The sequence below is a fragment of the Propithecus coquereli genome, unplaced genomic scaffold (genome assembly GCF_000956105.1).
Source record: "Propithecus coquereli isolate 6110/MARCELLA unplaced genomic scaffold, Pcoq_1.0 Scaffold355, whole genome shotgun sequence".
Lineage (NCBI taxonomy): Eukaryota > Metazoa > Chordata > Mammalia > Primates > Indriidae > Propithecus > Propithecus coquereli.
The window spans coordinates 4,061,596-4,066,529 of record NW_012149230.1 but is presented as its reverse complement, the minus strand read 5'-3'; the positions used below and the strand labels follow the sequence as shown (position 1 = coordinate 4,066,529).

The 4,934-nt window shown below is 47.8% G+C and overlaps 1 protein-coding gene across 6 annotated transcripts in view; it reads left to right on the top strand.

Annotated features, from left to right (window-relative positions):
* Positions 1 to 1,708: 1,708 nt before the first annotated feature.
* Positions 1,709 to 4,934, top strand: part of NCOR1 (nuclear receptor corepressor 1) — a 158,463-nt gene continuing 155,237 nt past the window's right edge. For all 6 annotated transcript variants that reach the window (XM_012651413.1, XM_012651412.1, XM_012651414.1 and 3 more), the window contains exon 1: positions 1,709 to 1,906. The gene's annotated coding sequence lies outside the window, so the exon portion shown is untranslated. The remainder of the gene's footprint in view (positions 1,907 to 4,934) is intronic.

Genomic DNA, 4,934 nt, shown 5'->3' with positions numbered 1-4,934 from the left:
ACTGAAGGGAACCAGCTGTGAGCAACTGCTTTGCTGCTCCTCAATCCTGCTAGCGGAGAGTGCAGTACGCGAGCTGCAGACGTCCCCCAACCCACCAGGGAAGCCGGCCGCTTCTGTTCCCGGTCTGTGAGGGGTCCAGAAAAAAGGCCTTCGGTGTATTCAACTTAGCTCTCTACTAGAGAAAACCCTTCTAGAAGTTGACGGAGATTGGTTAGCACCTAAATCCCCTTCACAGGCCCGGCTCCCAGTGCCCCACCTACGGCCTCCTACCTGCAGAGAAGCAAAGCAGGGACACCTGGTGCCTTAGGCGGGCCAAGCCTAGCACTGTGGGAGCAAAGAACATGGCTTCATCATCGGGGTGCGCGATCACCAGGAGGGTCTGGCTTCCAGCTCCCAGCAAGCCTGCCTGCTCCTGACTCTTCGTTCGTTCTGAAGAATCCCAAACCCAGAAGCCCCAAGCAAGCACCGCCGCTACCACACATGAGACCGACCACTAACATGCTGGGTAAGTGCCACTGCGCCTGCGCACTAGGGAAGGCTGCCGCTGACCCTAATTCCGGCGAGAAAACTGCACCCGCCAACTTTGGGTTCCGCCTTTAAGTCCGTCCCGCCGACACGCTCAGGAGGCTCGAAGCTTTAAAAGTAGGGTTTCTGTTGTAGCTTAACCCAGAAGCTTCTCATCACTTATTTATCGAGCTCTCTCCACTTTTCGAAGCATTGATGTGTTGTGCTTGCTTTGTTTCAGAGCTGATCCGAGCCCCATGTCCAGTTTCCCTAGTCCTACCTTACAGTACAATAGATTTAAAGGGAAGCGATTTAAAATAGGCTCTCAATTCTTGTAGGCAGAGTTCCTTCCTCTTCTTCAACTCATCATTTTATAACTCATTTCTTAAAAACCCGGGACTTTCTCCAAATCATATGGATAGACAGCCCGTTATCCGGATGAAAGTTTTCCAAAACAGCCAGATACACCAACTTTGTTTTTCCCTCTCAATTTTGGGATGTGCAGTGTGGCTTTTCTAAAAGTACGCGGTTACAAGTAACCGCCCAGTCACTTCAATAAAAGAGTAAGGCTGAGGGTGCACTTCGCAGTAGCAAGGGCTACAGGCTCCACTTGCGAGTTACTTTAGATTAAGGAGCGACATCGCATTTCAGTGAGGTTTTGGGGCGAATTACAGCCGGAGGCCCGGAAAGTATCTTGGGTAGGTCTACGTGCACCACTCCGACTCCCAGTCAGCCACGTGTGGACCCAGCTTCCCTCCACGAAGCCCAGGCCCGAGGAGGCCGCCGCCGTCCCGCCGCGCCGCCTGACGCCCGTCCTTTTCCCACGCCCGGGGGAAGGTCCTGAGCGTGCAAGAGCTGCGGGTTCGCGGTGGGCGCCCCAGCCCGGGTGCGCGACGGCAGTCGCGCCGGGTCTGGTTGGGCGCAGTGATGCCTGGGCCTGTCTCTTTCACTGAAAGTTGAGTGAAACTGAACTCTAAAATGACCCACAAAATTACTTTCTAATCTGGGTTTACTTCTTCAATTTGACACATGCATTAGAGGGGACTGCCGCCGCCAGGCCTAGGGGAGACGTGAGAGGACCAGGCGCAGCGCCACCCAGGAACTCGGCCGAGATAGGAGGGGCGTTGGGCCAGGGAAGGGAATCGGTGTCCCAGCCCTCCGGAAGGAGGAGGAGCGGCGCCGGCACCGCCTCACGCGCGGCGCCCGGGCTGGGCGGAGGGAGAGGGGTTGAGTCAAGATGGCGGCTAAGGTGGCGAAGCAGCAGCAGCGGCGGCGGCGGCGGCTGGAGTGAGCGCCCGGCTTGCGGCGCCGAACGAGGTCCTGGCGTGGGGTCGCGCGCCGGGGCCACGTTCTGCTCTTCAGGCCCGGGGGCGCGTTGGCTCCCGCGCTCCTCCAGCTCCCGGTGAGTAGGCCCCGGCGCCTACAGCCCCGGCCTCCGGGCCCCTGCTCGTCCGAGGTCTCCCAGGGATCCCGCTGCGGGGACGGCTTCTCAGCCGGGCGAGGGGCGCCGCAGGCCCGGCCGGGTCGGGACCGGTTCCAGTCGCCCGGCCTCTTCCCTCGGCGGCCCCAGCGAGTCGGGCGCGGCGGGGATCTTAGGCCGGGCAAGGGGAAGCTTACGGAGTTTGGAAGAAGAATGGGCTGTGGCCGGGCCGGGGCCGGCCCCGAGGTGTCCTGTGCGGAGGGGGCGTGCGGAGCCTTCAGGGCAGGCCGACCGAGAGGGGAAGGCCCGGGGGTCCCCGGGTGGGGCCGGCGCAGGTGGCGGGCCTGGGCTCACCCTGAGGCGGAGTTGGTGGCCGACTTGGGAGCGTGGAAGGGGCTAGGGAGGGTGACAGCGATGGACAAGTGCGTGAAGAGCAAATTAGTTCACCTTTCTAACCAGGCCACTTGTAATGGCGAAGAGTGGGTAGTGGTGGAGATGGCAAAGATCCGAACCTGTACCTTCCGCCGTTTGTTATTGGGGTTTTCACGTGTGAAATTGGTGAGTGCACTTCTTTTTGAGTAAAGAGGGATGTGAGAAGCTGTAGTTGAGAAATTGGCCTTACTAGAGAGGAGACGGAATTCTTCTAATAAATGGGATCAGGAATAGTTATTTATTAAAGGAGTGGATGGGAATAAGTGATATTTATGAAAAGTATTTGCTCAAAAAGTGCCACTTTTCTTTCCGCGATAGTTGAATGCCTCGGTGGCTCTTCAAGAGAAGAGTTAACCTTGGAGAGTAGTGGTATGGGTAATTCAAATCTTTGGGATTAGTATATTCACCTGCATCAGATTCGCTTCCCTCATTATATCCTAATTATATTGAAATTTACATTCCTTGTGTGCACCCTGATGAGGCAATGAGGGGAGGCAGAACATGGGCAGTGTGCAAAGAGCAACAGGCCTAGGATTTTAAAATGCTAGAGAGATTCATTCGTTCAGCATACTTGATCAATAGCTGCTGAGGTTGGGTCACATCATGGTCCTTTGAATAACTGAAGAGTTGATGGCATTATTTCATTTTTAATAGTTTTTGAAAATGTTTTGATGTACCCTTTCTTAAAGGTGTTTATTGGATGAACCAACTTGTACTTGCCTGGGCTCTGGAGCAGACCAATTTTAGAATCTTATTTAGACATGAGTAAAAATTACAGAAGAAATAACTACAAGTTACTGGAGAGAGAGATCTTGCACTTATTTTCCCATTCTGTTAAAATATAGTGGAAGTTTATTTTAATATTTATAACACCCAGTTGCTTTGCCTTGCTTTAAGCACACCTGTTAATGGAAACAAGGCTTTTACATATGTATATATGTCTACATATATATAAAAACTACACTAGGAAGTGATTGCAGTACCGAAATAATCTTTTACAAAAGGCTTGCCATATATTGAACTACTCAGAAAATATAATACAAAGAATCTCGATTTTTGTAACTGTCTGACATTTTGGAACTGATCAACTTTTCTGTGCTTTGGTTTCCTCATCTGTAATACAAGGAAAACATTTGCTTTCCAACAGGGTTGGCTGTTGTGAACCTAAAGGGAGTTAATAGTTATGAAATTGCTTTAAACAGATGAAAAGGTTATGTTTCTGTGAGGTAGTAACGGTTTCTGTGCTCCTGTGATGCTTTTTCTGCACATCTCTCAGGGCACTTATACTTTCCACCTTGTATTGTAGTTATTTACTTATCTCCTCTTGAGAGCAAGATAGGCCCTTCTCTGATTTTCTTTATGTTTAAGGGAGGGGGAGGGGGAGGGGGAGAGGGAATGTGTAGGTAGTAAATTTGTGTTGAATAAATAAACATAGGATTCTAATCAGAAAAACATTTTTACATCACAATTTATCAGAATACACCTGTTACCTGCTGTGACACATCTATAGCTGTGATTCTCTCCATGGCCTCTAGAGGAGTATGTATTTTTAATTGGATGTCTTGGTGAATTTAAAAAACATAGTAAAACTTAAGTGTTTGGCCTGTCCTCGTAATTTTTTTAAAAAGCATGAAATGCTGGACATTAACGTATTTTTTTAATTTAATTGAGTAAAAGTTTGTCCAAGTTTAATTTACTCAAATTGTTTAAAACATTTAAAAAAAAATTTGTGAAGTGGTGAGATTTTCTTGCCATTGCTATCTGCTGTAGAAAGCAAAGGCCTTTGGATAGACCAGGGATTGAAGAAGGCGAATACTAGGCTAATTTGTTACTCAGGTTTTTTGTGTGTTTGTTTTTGTTATTCAGTTTTAATTGTATCCTGCTATCTATCTTAGTTTTAATTTCAAATTCTTACTGATGTCTGAGGATGATAGAGCTCGTGCATAGTTACTTCCATCTGTTGTTTTACTTCAGATATTGGATTTTACTAGAACATGATATAAAGCAAGTAGTAAAGGTTGATTAGAATTTATCACGTACGGCCTCATTTGTAGATTAGAGGTTCGCGTATTGTTCACCAACTTGTTCAACCAGTGTGAAGTACCTTTTATGTACAGGGCACGTTGGTAAGTGCTAGACAGGTATAAAGCATAGTGCAGCAGATCAGTCATAACTAGCTTTACAGATTGTCTCAATTTTGTCCTTTTCAAGTTTGATGCAGAAAATACAGGTAGATGGTTAAGGAAATGTTTCTTTTTCTGACAGGACTTCTTAGGAATATTGAAAAACTAGGAAAAGCTTCTGTAGTATAGCAATAACTATGTGGAGCATCTGTTCTTTATTTTGGTATTCTTGTGATATTCTTTTCTTGAACATTTTTACTGTTCTACCATTTTTTTCTATCCTAGGAGCTTACAGCTTATGTGGTCAAAATATTACTTGGATAGTCATCAGATATAACCCACTTCTTTTTTTTTTTTTTTCTTGCTGCATTTGGAAGTCTGAGAATGTTTCTGTGGAGTTCTTCAGTTTGCTGTTTCCATGTGTGCTGCTCTTTCTTTTATTTAGCAGTGATCTC